General features: G+C 34.2%; 1 long non-coding RNA gene across 3 annotated transcripts; it reads left to right on the top strand.

The window, feature by feature from the left end:
- Window positions 1-2281: 2281 nt before the first annotated feature.
- Window positions 2282-13375, top strand: LOC149807701 (uncharacterized). Of its 3 annotated transcripts, none has more exons than XR_016423312.1 (4): window positions 2282-2383; window positions 4963-5035; window positions 5645-5741; window positions 11340-13375. It is a non-coding gene; the product is annotated as an uncharacterized LOC149807701 (long non-coding RNA). The 3 variants fall into 3 exon arrangements; XR_016423311.1 differs by having other exon boundaries at window positions 2298-2538; window positions 11807-11824; XR_016423310.1 differs by having other exon boundaries at window positions 2300-2538.
- Window positions 13376-14421: the final 1046 nt, after the last annotated feature.

The raw sequence follows: 14421 nt of genomic DNA, 5'->3' as shown, positions 1-14421 counted from the left end.
AACAACAGGGCCTGACAGTACACGGGTAGATTGGTGATAATAACAGGGACTGACAGTACAGGCGTAGATTGGTGATAATAACAGGGACTGGTAGTAAAGGGATAGATTGGTGATAATAACAGGGACTGACAGTACAGGGGTAGATTGGTGATAATAACAGGGAGTGACAGTACATAGATAAATTAGTGATAACAGCAGGGCCTGACAGTACACGGGTAGATTGGTGATAATAACAGGGACTGGCAATAATGGGGTAGATTGGTGATACTAACAGGGACTGGCAATAATGGGGTAGATTGGTGATGATAACAGGGACTGACACTAATGGGGTAGATTGGGTATAATAACAGGGACTGACACTAATGGGGTAGATTGGTTATAAAAACAGGGACTGACACTAATGGGGTAGATTGGTTATAATAACAGGGACTGACACTAATGGGGTAGATTGGTTATAATAACAGGGACTGACACTAATGGGGTAGATTGGTGATGATAACAGGGACTGACACTAATGGGGTAGATTGGTTATAATAACAGGGACTGACACTAATGGGGTAGATTGGTTATAATAACAGGGACTGACACTAATGGGGTAGATTGGTTATAATAACAGGGACTGACACTAATGGGGTAGATTGGTTATAATAACAGGGACTGACACTAATGGGGTAGACTGGTTATAATAACAGGGCCTGACAGTACAGGGGTAGATTGGTGATAATAACAGGGCCTGACAGTACAGGGGTAGATTGGTGATAATAACAGGGACTGACACTAATTGGGTAGACTGGTTATAATAACAGGGACTGACAGTACAGGGGTAGATTGGTTATAATAACAGGGACTGACACTAATTGATTACGGCAAATCAAGATAAAGATTTAAGTGGATAAATTGGTGGTCATAGCTGATAAAGAAATACAGACTGACAACTGAGATATGCATTTTCTCAGACCACTAAAGAATGGTCAGGTCAAATGTCAAGACTGGCTGAGTCTCATGGTGTATTTATATGTACATAAAAGGCTATTTACCATTAATTAGCACACAAAACTACATGGTCAAACACAACACTGCTCCATATGGTTGATCCATTTGTGTTCCAGTGACATGCCTCTATACTATGGTGGACTCATTTTTGTTTCATTGACATAACTACATGTGGTTGACTCATTTGTTTTCCAGTGACATGACTCCATGTGGTTGACTCATATAACCACTCATAATTGATATGCATAAACTGTTTGCTCATGTAATAAAATTTAGCATAGATTATTATATCCCTTATTCTTTAAGTGTTTTATATAATAGTGGGAATAATAGATAAATTGACACTTTGCCAGCTATGACAATTTTACTTTTTATCCAGCAAAAGGTTCTAAATGTATGAAGTCATTCAGAATAAAACAGTTGTTGTTTATATGGGTATGTTTAAAACAATGCTGAATTTAGGTTAGATTGAGAAAGTTGTTTTGCACTTTTTATGCTTAAATAATTATGTGATGAAATTTAATTAACACCTTACTGAGCACAATGTATTTTTACCCAGTTGACATCTGAACTTATGCCAATTGTCATTAGGAGTAGCCCCAGACCCGTTATCAGTATCACTGCTGCTATGCCCCAGCAGCGCTAAGCTGTGTCTAGCTGCGTGTGCCCCAGAGTTTTTACCCGTTTGAAAATTTTGTAAACATCGTGCACATGCATTCACTCTTACCTTAATTTCTCTGCTTATATCCAATTAAAATCCAAGAAAGTTTCACCATTTATTGCAAATGAATTTGTCTACACAGTGATGTATTTTTTTCCCTATTTGTCCAAGTCTTTCACGACTTATTTATACAGAATTTACAAAATTATGTGCAACGTTTATCCGCAAGAACTCGATCATCAGCGCTGTCAGCATCCTCATCTTCGGACGATTCAATCTCAGAAACTTCTATGTCCGAATCGAAATCTCACAAAATATCCAACTAATGAACATATCTTTCCTCAGCTTGCTCAGTATTTTCAAGATCAAACCCGAGAAACTCCTTATTTTTGCTCTCATCAAAAATCACTCTTACGTCCGCCATCATTTACGATTTTTCATGACCAGAACACGTGTAGTTAAACCGCTTTCAAAACAGGAGCCCTTAGCTTCTGAACAATTCAAATTTCCGCAAATGAAAGTAAAATCATTTCTGATTGGTTTAATAGTTGTTAGTTCTTGGAATAAACCCATTTCTAACCAATCAGAGACGTTGAATCTAACACACATTCATCACGCATGGAGACGGGATCGGCCATTGAATGCAGTAAAAAATCACGACTACAGGCGGGATCGGCCATTGAATGCAGAAACCGGATCACGCCTACAGACGGGATCGGGGCTTAAAGGGTTAAGAGAATTGCTGATTTGTCTGTTGATTTTCTGTGTTTTGAGTCAAAATGAATTGTTCTTGTCAATTTATTTCCTCTCAATATATCCATAGGAACTCTGCTGTCCTTGCATCATTGAGAATCACTGGTTATTACCTAGTGAAATAAAGTCAGGTTTGTGATAAATTATACGTTTTTCACTTTCAGCCTTAAACCTTATCACTATTTAATTGTTCAGTAATTGAACTGTAGAAAGTTTTAGATATATAGATGGACACCTGAAGACATAAAGGCAGACATGCAGATTAAAAGTCAGAACATATTGGAGGTAGTGTTCATGTGACAGAACAGAGATGTCAGTTATAGGACAGATCAGGTAATTTAGTAAATTTGGTCAGGAGTTTTGACTTCAAAAGATGGAGGATTTTCATCAACCCAGTTTTAACCATGAACATGGACAAAACTTTCAACTATTGACCAAATTTCCAGTTTTTAACAATATTAAAATATGCACATTGTCTCATCACAAGTCCTTTCACGGGCATATATTGAAGTGGTGGTTTCATCACCCTAAAGATTAAAGAAAATCATGTTATTATAAACATAATCTTTTAAGGGAGTTTGGGAGTAAAACATCATGTTTGTAGCATGACATATAGTGTTACAGCAGGTATGACAGTAATGTTTCAGAAAACATGATTTTCAGTAATTGTAGAAACACAAAATAACGAATTGGAGACAGAGATAGAGAGAGATACATATTGTGACCACCACTATGTATATGCTTTGCATGTACCTGTAGCCTGTATAAACAGTAAACAGTTTTGCTTAGGGTCCACTATAACGACTATCCTTGGGACAGCTAATACATCATATTATCATAGAGGCTAGTAAAAGGTAAGGTGGTCAGACACAAGCATCCATCCTATTTCACAGATTACTTAATTAGAATAGGTAGTATGAAGATGTCTAACAGTTTTGAAGACTGCTATGGGAGTGGTCATTAGGCTAATTTACATAGGCAAAGTGGAAGTACCCAATTCATTTGAAGTTATAGGTAAATTCAACAGATGCATGTGGAAAAACAAATGTCATTGCACATCATGGCCTTGAATAATGATTGAACTTAAAGATTATTGGCAACTTTCTGATAATCAGCAACATTAATTTAAGATACAATTACTGGGATTTTACTTCATATATAGAATGCAAAATGTAATTATTGTGGTAGTAGTAATTTTGTACATGTGTGATTCATTTTTGAAAGTAAAATGTTGAAATGCATGTGTGATTCAATAATAGATGAGCCATCTGCAAAGCCCAACAAAACTAACTTTTTGGCACTATAATGATATCACTGATCAGTCTTTCTGGAGTGTACAATATCTTTGACAAAACAACACCACCCAGGATATTTGACACTCCATCACAGCATACAAATGTGGAAATATTGTTTTCTGTACTGAGAAAAATTCTACAAGATCTTTGAAGAAGTTTGAGAAACAGTAACATGAGTCTTCAGAGGGCAAAATTGAACACAAATGGCATTTGCATTACCTTCACCCTACCCAATGAACTGATGAGAACAGCTAAGACAGCATCCTAATAAAGAAAATATTTTACTGTCCAATGGATGTTAAAGTGAGAAGAATATTTGTAATTAATTTAATACTTATCTGGTTGTGATTATGTGAGTGTTGGCACATGCATGTGTATATAGCTGGTGATGGTTGATATTATGTGAGTGTTGGCACATGTATGTGTATATATCTGGAGATGGTTGATATTATGTGAGTGTTGGCACATGCATGTGTATGTATCTGGTGATGGTTGATATGTGAGTGTTGGCACATGCATGTGTATATATCTGGTGATGGTTGATATGTGAGTGTTGGCACATGCATGTGTATTTATCTGGTGATGGTTGATATTATGTGAGTGTTGGCACATGCATGTGTATATATCTGGAGATGGTTGATATTATGTGAGTGTTGGCACATGCATGTGTATGTATCTGGTGATGGTTGATATGTGAGTGTTGGCACATGCATGTGTATATATCTGGTGATGGTTGATATTATGTGAGTGCTGGCACATGCATGTGTATGTATCTGGTGATGGTTGTTGACACTGCTAAATCTACCAATTGTTTTTTTTTGTTTATAAGTCAATTTAATGCTTGAAAGAAAACAGATGTTATTTGCCATTTTTATAAAATCAAATCTAAATTTCCAGTAATTTTCTATATTAGCTTGTATGAAAGCATTGCTTTTTGGGGTCATGTGCACCCCCCCTCATCGGACCTCAAAACAAACTTTCTGAGTGTTCAACCAAACCATCAGAATCTGGGAATACGGCATGTATGGTGATATTGCTTTTGGCATATGGATAAATCTTGATGTGTATGACAGCAATGTACTTAAAAGCTATGGGGAAGGCCATATTGTTTATACTTTTCATTATGTTACATGACAAGATGAGGAAGAACATTTTGCAATTCAGAGTATTAGTGTACTGAAATTTGTTAACATTCTTATACATATAACCAGTAAAGGAAACAATCTGTTATGGACACTAATATTTGTTTCTTTTTTTAAGGCCTTGACCAGAACAATTCTGATCATTTATGCAAGGCATTTGCAGATATAGAGGATCAGTTTAAAGAACAGAGGTAGGTCTTCGTATAGTGCATGAATATTGATAATACTTTGGTGTGCCTGACATGGTAGGTAATGGTGGGAGTTTGAGGTGTGCATATTTACAAGTGTACCAGTTTACGATGGTAATTTATTCTGATGGTATGTACCATGGTACATTCTCATTGTGCAGGTACTTTGGTAATTTTGGTCATTACGGAATGTATTGGAATTCCCGAGTATTAACTTGTGATAAATTTAATGATATTAACAGCTTGTTTTCATTTTTCATGGCAAAATAAATAAAAACATAATTCTCTTGCAAAACAATTGTATTTGTAATACAACGGATTTTAAATATTACTAATATAATTAAATTTATGATCCTTTAGTAAAACGTTTGACAAACATGTCACACGTGGCAATGTGACAACCATAATGGATATTGTGATCTTGATTTATAAAAAACGAATTAATTTCTTAGTTATTTACTAACATTATATTAGTGTGTCGTGCATTGTTTTGTAGGACTCGTTCTTATACTGAAATTTTCAGAACAGTCAGAGGAAACTGTAATGATACCAAAACTAGGTCAAGTATTTAAATTGTCCTGCTAGAGTGACTTTTGTATTTTGTATTTTCAGTCAGTTGCTTGTGACATACTTTTCATCTTTAAGACTATAACATCCAAATTTCGTTTTGATCCTATGCTGAAGGAACTGTAGTTTTGTTTGAAGATTGGTAAGTCATGCTTACATGTTCTGAATGATTTATATTTTGAAAAATATTCTCTTATAGATACCCACTGAAAATATCCAGTGCGTTGAGCTTTCACTGATTTCCTCAAGAACTACCTTTAGGGTTAGAGAGATACATTAACATTAGTTTTAGGTGCAGGTCTTCTTCTGCATACAATTTACATATTAACATATTTCTTCTGACAATTTATGTTAATATTTTGCACTAATTATTGCAGTAAGTAACCCTCATTGTTGTCAATATGGTATTGAAGAAATCACCATACATATGCTAGTTCTGTTCATCATAAAATGATGTGTTCCATTTAGCCATATATATATAGGAATCAAATTAATAACAATAGGAAAATATCAATGTATATTATAATGAGGCAAATCTGAGGCAAACCTTTTTATAACACAAAGGTTAAAGTCCATAACATGATACAATTCTACATGCTGGATTCTTTTATTTATAACTTAACAATCTTACACAAAAAATTCATCATTGTAGTGGGAAAGGGTGGGGCATGGGTGAGGAATGGGGTTCAAAGACTGATATGAGTCTAATCATGGTTGCAATGTTTTATCAACAATGATTTGTTTAATGTCTTTTTAGAAATGCAAAAATATGTATATTTAGCAGTAATGAAAGTAAAATTCTTATTGAATAATCCAAAGTATTGCCAATGATTTAGATTGGATCTTTGCCTGGTTGAAACGGTGCTATAGCTAAGCATTTAGAAGAAAAAATAGACAAATCTTCAGCTTTCATACATATCATGCAGGAAGGTTAGTACATTGATCATATAATTATTTGGCTCTTCAGACATAACTGCCAATATTGCACAGGTCTTTGTTTAGGCTATTTAGATAATGGTAATAAAATGTATTTTTCACTGTGACACTAATCTTTTTTTACTAATGTCACATTTATAAGAATATTGAGTTTAAGTTTTAGGAGTAGTAAATAGCTTAACTTAAACTTTGTCTTTCACCTTTTACTTTACAACTTAGTATGATGGTAGGAAGGTTCATTCTTTGATGAACATCATACAATAATAGTATAGAACTGATCACAGCAACTATTAATTCTATGTTGGTGGTAGAAGTTTTCAAGTAGTTGTTAAATGTAGCCCTGAAATATATTTATATATATACTGACATTTTTAATAATCTGTTATACCTGCAAAAAGATCACTATGGAATGTACATTCCATATCTTGCTCCCATATGATACAACCGTAGTCCTTATCCATATTGCAGCTAATATTTCCTTTCATATTTCCTCTTTATCCTTGGAATATCTTGTGAAAATAATGAAGGTATTTATTTATTGCTAAATTATGCATTCCATCAGGTTGATTTGTTTAGAAATTGAGTCCATTGCATCATTCATATGACCTTGAAAATATGTTATAAAAGCAGATGTCAACATCTTTATAACAAATATCTTCTGACAAGAGCAAAAGACCATAAATTTGCAGATATCAACTATTCTGTCTTTATTGAAATAAATTACCAGCAGAACAATTTTAGAAAATTTGGTGATTTTGTAAAACACCACTCTCCATATAAAGAATGAATTATAAATATTGGCAGCTATGATTTGCATGTAGTTTCTTAATTTGTGTTATAACACAGTCCATTATAGTGGAGTTTCTTAGTATTTTGCATTTTTGTTAGTATTTTGCATTTTTGTCATGTGAAAGAACATGATAATTTAAGTTCTGAATCAATGTTTTTAAAAGTAGATACTTGAAATCATGGTGGTGACATTTGTGTTATTTTTTTGGCATTGTTTCTGATTGTGTATATTACCATAATTTCTGTATGTATTGGGACCTTGTTTGTTTTCAGACGCTAAAAACCGTTTTGCCTCAGTAATATGTGATGCATTTGACAATGGTAGATTGTATATAACACAGGAGGCTATATTCGGATTTGATTTTGCTCCAAATGTAACATATTGCTATTTATCATCAACGTCTCAAAACACATTTCATAAGTGAACTCTGCACATAAGGCCAAAAAAGTGACTATGGTAGGGTCCTGTGCCCATTATCCATTGTCAGTGTTTTATTGTCAGTATTTCGTTTTACCACTCTTATGTCTATAGTTGGCCAATATGGGAATGTGAGAAAGCTTGACACCAGAATCCTGTTTCAGGAGTTCTTATCAGGGCTTTCCAGAGTTCTGCCTCTACCATTTATTGTGGCCACCATGTAAAGAAATCCTACATTGCAACTACTGTATCTGGAAACCATATTTCTTGACCCTTTCAGAAAATAGGTCAAAAATGTAAAGATCTGTGATAACTTCAGTTGTGAGGATCTGACTACACTTATCGATTATGCCGTATCCTTAGGAAAGAATGTTTATCAGGCTACAATAAAATAAATAAAATTCTCATGATATAAAATGTTTGAGCCAGTTGATGTAGTTATTGTTATTTTATATACTACATAATACATGTCCTGATTGACAGGATGACTTATTTTCCTCGTCTCTTTATCGAAAAAACTGGAGTAGATTAATATGTTTGTGACAGCAAAATTATTTTTTTATATGTTACTTAAAAAGGTAAAGAATCTGTGACAGTATTTTGAAGAGTGAAGTGAACTTTTAGAGGTCAGTCTTGTTGGGTTTGAACACCCAATTGTAGTTTATTGATGTTTTTGTCTAATTGTTTTAGATACTCTCACCATATAGCAGTTTAATTTACATTGCACAATTGTTTATTGAAGGTTTCTGTTTCAATAAAACCTCTATTTTGTGAATACCATTGGGGTCAAGAAGGCAGGGGATTAGATGAGAAAGGGTCACTTTTAAGTGTAGGGGCCTGCTTAATGCTGTATTTTGGCACAATCAATTTGGTAATTATCATTGTACTTTAACTTAATTTGATGAGCAGCATTTTATGTTGGTAACCTTGCCTAGATTTGATTGTCAGTGTCCTTGATATTTGTTTAGCAGAGTCGTAAATTCTGATTGTCAGAACCAACGAGTGTCATTTCAACAGAATAACTCAATTTGCAGTTTGAGAATTTCCAGGGCATATGTTCAGTCCTCTAAATGTTAAGACAGATTACTCAAAGAAATGTTCTAGTTTTTTCGCTCTAAGTTTTAAAGGGGACTGAGTATAGCGTTGGGTGCCAGTCCCACTCTTGTTGCCTCTATTCTATATCTACCACTAGTGAGGCAGTTTGAAATAAATAAAAAGCATTTCACATATTACTTAACTGGCTTGCAATAGCTAAGCATTGAATCATTTGATCACTGCTGTAAGGGGAGCTAATTAGGTTAATTGGCATGTCATATATAAAGAATACTGAATGGAACTGATTTCGAATTGATGTTAGGTAATTTAATATGAATGTTGAGGAATAAAAGTTATTACACATTATTGCCTTGAATGAGAATGTTTAAGACATCATTATTAAAGATAATTGGCAAATTCATGATTGAAATCAGACTTTGCTCCATATATAAAACATAGTGTGAGATTATTTATATAGTTTGAATAGTGTACAAGTGTGATTTATTTTATTTTGCAAAATGTTGAAATGAACGAGTGGTTCAGGAGGATGAGCTCTCTGGAAACCAAGCAAAACTTAATTTCAGAACTTATGTTTGTCTGTGTTTGACATCGTGAAGTACACCAGCAGCAGTAAGCATTTTATTATATGCACATACTGCAGATACCATCAGGACAATACTGGAATGTAGAGTTCGATCCCAAATACAACTAAAATGTTTAATCAGATTTTAAAAGACTATGTCACAAGATTTGAGGTAGGTTTCTGCAGTTTCTTTGCAGAGGTTTGGGCAGCAATTTGCGGTTGCAGATCATTTTTCGGCCCCGCTTGCTTGACACTCCCTGACAGCAATTTAGATCCAGAAGGGTTATTTTATATGTCGAAAACATTAACAAAATATCTGGGAAAGTTTAAACATAAGTATATTCCAGTGCAAAGATGAACACTGTTACAACCATATGGTCTTAAACCAAGTAACAAAATGCAGAATCAACATTTGTAGTAAAATTAAAGAAATAATGTAATTCCCTCGGAGTGCAGAAACGAAAATTTATAATACAATACTGATAACATGACACCGTTGATCCAATTTGTCCATTGTTTCTTGTGACATTTGTATTTCTACTACTGCGGATATGCAACATATTTATGCAGTAACATAAGGTGGCATTGGAACAACACATATACAACTTAGATATGATCAATTCTATACCGAAAAGATGTGATATATATAATATAATATATTTGAATCAATAATTTTAAAAGCTTTTTCTATGAATTTCGGATTTTTCTCGCTGTACTTGTGTGATTGTGGATGTGTTTGTATGTTTGTTTGTTGTGGTATTTGCACATTATTTCATACCTATTTTATCTAACTTGTTTGGCTTATGATACATATGTTCAATATGTGATACGTACACCGAGACTGGAACTGCATTAAGAGCATGAAATATCGAATAATATTCCACTAATTAAATATCGGGAATGACATATTGTATACATTTGAACATTTTAATTTACTTAAAAACAATACGTTCATAGTTTTAAGAAACTTAGACATACGGTTTGGAAGGTATCCCTTTTGTTGCTGGGGATAATGGGGAAGTACGGTAAGCAGCGACAGATTCTTTATGTGCATTGCTTGATACGTAGGCCGGCAAAGTTTCATTACCTGATGTGGCAACAATAATTACTTCTCTGATGAAGCTCCTAGGCAAAGTGATATCAACTACTAGAGAGAGAGATAGAGAGAGAGAGTACTTTGCCGCTAAAATGTATCTAGTAACAAAAAAAATTAAATGTCCACACAAGGTATGGGGATGACGTTTCACAATTTTTAAAATTCACAATAGAAATTCCACAACGTAAATCATCTAAACTTACAAAGTTAACTAAATACGTTTTCACCTTAAGATTTTGCAAAGTATCGTTGGCGGAATTATTTTGTTTAAAAAGAACGTTGAAGACAAGGGATTTGCAATTTGTCATTTAGAATAACTGATGAATCGAAATTGTTTGATAATTTTGAGGATAAAACTGACACAAGTTTACAATATAAAGGTAAATGCATGACAGAGCAGAAGTCGTTTTGACTGACAGACATTTAGAAGACGTTCATCTTGTTAAAATGTTCTTGAAACTTTTTCAGCATAGTGGCGTATACAGAAAACTTCATGTTTACGTTTTGTATTCTTGGGCTTGTTCAGGTAGAAATAAAGAGAAGAAACAGCACAACAATGATATAATATAATGTATGCTGGGCTTAGCAGCAAGGCAAGCAAATCATAGTCAAGGGATTACATTATTTGTCTCCTCACGAAGTTTGTCTCCTGGGGGACATATAAAGTAACCTCGCGACGCATTAATATAAATTATGTTAGTGTGGGATGTGGTGTAACATCTGCATCAGAGTTTCAACATTTTTACTTGTGAACAAAAAATTATCAACCTAAAACTTTTGATAGTAATGACGTATTATTACATTTAATACATAGATGTTATATGAAATTGACAATAAATAATTCATATTTATTACACACAAATGTTTCATCTCTTTATTTCAGAGTTTGAACAGTTATATTGTTAATAACGAACGATACTGGGCACACTGTTCTGTATAGGCCATAACGAAGACTAACATGTAGTGTGAGTGACCGTGACTGGATTATTCATATATAATGAGAGATCTGTGCAGTTATCCTAAAAAACACTTATCCTAAAAAACACTCCTTTCCGATGTTAGAGGTGAAACTATTTTTGACATACTGGTGTTGTAATTGATATGGATTGTAAACTTACCCGCGTGCATGAAAGACACTCCGAATACAGACAGTAGCGGACCACCATGTACTGAACTTTCAAGTTCATGGTTTCTGGTAAAATTAGAATTTTCTGTCTTGGAAATATGGCAAGTGTAGCTATAAGTATTGGCGGGGTATGCTACAGGGAACTCTGCTTGTGGAATAACGTGTAGTCGGATAAATGATTCCTTCTTACTGGTACCTGCATTATTTGTCATTAATGATTGCAGGTACATGTTCAATTCTACTAGGGCACATTGAGGTAAACATTTATCATACCTTTAAGAGCCAAGATGTTCCTAGCTTGTAGTCCATTCTCTATTTCTCTTGCCTTTATCGTTTTTTCTTCAATCTTCTTTTTGTACGTTATTGGTTTATCTCCTCCAAAATGTATGTAAATGTCCCAAAGTGTCGACTTTTATTTCATCGGAAAACAACTCCATCAGGAAAAGCTGAAGATACAAATGGTTGCCTCCCTTGATAAAATAGTCCCTAGTGCGTGAAAAGCGTGACTAATACGACTGGTCAGAGATATCCAGACTGATATTGGAAAAGTAATGTTAGCAAAACATATATATTTCTCTTTAGTATGGATGAGAAACTAAAATACATGTGCATGAATGAATATTACATATCATTTATGAATCTAAGAAAGAGACAGCATCTTCGATTTCCTGGAAAATATACGCTTAACTATCCACTTTAAGGTCGATACATACATACGTTCTTATATTAAATGAACACCGGAAATGAGAGAGTGTAAACGTACTGTAAGTTACTGACATATTTAATTACTGTCAGTCAGTGAAAGTTGCTCTAAAATTTCCTTGAAAGTAGATCATTTATTCCGTACGTATTTATTACTGGTCTAAAGCCTATATTACATTTGAAATGTATGTGTAGAATCCACTAGACTGTGACTGGACATTAAATCCATTCTTATGTCCCTTATAAGATGTTTAAAACTTTAAGGCTCAACAGCAAATACATATGTGTAATACAGAGGGGACTATAACGTAACTGTACAGCACATATCTAAACCAAGTCCCTGTTAACAACACAAGTGATATTTCACAAAACGGAAGATGCCGTTTAAGATTTGCTAAAACTAGGCATTTATGAAATTTTAAACGATTGTTGGAATACAAAAGGTTATACTGTAACTGCAAAATTACATAATTGTTTTGTTCTGATTCTAAATAAAGCAAAACAATAAACTAAAATAGAGATAAATAGTCATACATATGCTTATATTGTTAAAAAGGATACACAATTTATCAATTTAAAAGAATATACAAATGTATATAGTGTATTGATATGAAGGCCATTAGGATACAAACTATCTAACTTATGAATCCAATAGGTTTCTTCTATGAGTCTATTCGTGTCACCATGCACAATATGTCTTGACATGAAAGAAAAATCGAGTAGAGAATGATTATTGGTATTAAAGTGTATTGAACTATTAGAGGATCAATGAGAATCTCGATAATTTTTATATGAAAGCGATGATATCACCTTTATAACAACTAGTGTTATGTGTTCGTTACCAGCTGCCATTGTTGTGACCTCGCGTTGGTGGTTTGGGTGATTTCAAAAGAAAAGTATTAGTACCATTCGTTAATACGAGCATGTGTGCTGATCGAGTAGAATCCAGCTTTCAAAGTCTCAAATTACATATTTCCGCTGTAACACGTAACTCGGTCGATGAAAATGCTTTCAGCGCAATACTTTAACTTTATACACTTCACAACCGGTTTCAAGTCTTTGACGGCTGTTTGCTAATGTTTGTTTCTGTATTGTGTTTCAGGGTTTACAGTGGGGAATTAAACACAAATACTTGTATTGTACTATTATATTCACGTGATTTATATATTTGAGCAAAACAAAGTGTTCCAATCACCACCCAAGACAAATAAATATTAAGTTTACATTCCATTTGAATTGATCTTCGATATCTTCGCTCCCAATCCCCACACCAACCCACCCCTGTATATATTAAAGTGAAACCAGTAAACTACGCGCCATATTTACTACTTCAGAATGATTCATTCTCAGTGGAATACTCATTCTTTGTCATTAGTTACTTACTATATTCCTGATAAGCACTTGATATGTAAGAATAGTTAATCATTCTTGTGCGTACATTATCAAGGCAGAATAATTTTAGTCACGTAATCCATTCATGCTGCATGCACACCATTATGCCTACATACAGGTTAAAATAAGGTATCATTGATAATTGAAATCACTAACTTCTTTGTCTGTAAAGTTGAACATACATTTGTATTTGGTATATTCACGAATGAAAATTATTAGCAAATCACCTCTTGGCCAAAATATTAATTCTTTGTCTGGCTAAAGTTATATGCATTATGTGCTTATATACTGTACTAAAGGATCAAAGACAACACGAATTATATTTGTTTTCAACATGATGATCTATTATCAAACCACAGGGTACATAAATATGGGTAATGAATGGAATATAATAGAATAACATTATTGTTAGCATCCGCTAGTCTCGAGAGATGATGGAAGTGCGCCCATGAAAGATGTCCCGGTTGGTGGTTGTGCAGCGTCTGCTGTGGCTATGTAGCCTAACATGGGAGTGGCAGTCCTTGCTACACTTGAAGGATGGGCTTACAGAGTCCAGGTTTCACTGGCATTTAGAAAGAGTGACTAACTCGTAGGCATGATGCACATGGACCTTAGTGTTCAGAGTCGACATGCTGTTGTTCCACACTCTCTGCAACAACCTGGAGAGATTTGTTGATTCCTTTCCAGTCCGCTTGTTGAGCTCAGCATCGAGCGATAGGTTGTTGGTGATGGTAGAGCCGAGGTA

The sequence above is a fragment of the Sinohyriopsis cumingii genome, chromosome 1 (assembly GCF_028554795.1).
Source record: "Sinohyriopsis cumingii isolate HCF-2022 chromosome 1, ASM2855479v2, whole genome shotgun sequence".
Taxonomy (NCBI): Eukaryota; Metazoa; Mollusca; class Bivalvia; order Unionida; family Unionidae; genus Sinohyriopsis; species Sinohyriopsis cumingii.
This window is presented reverse-complemented; position numbering and strand designations above follow the sequence as displayed.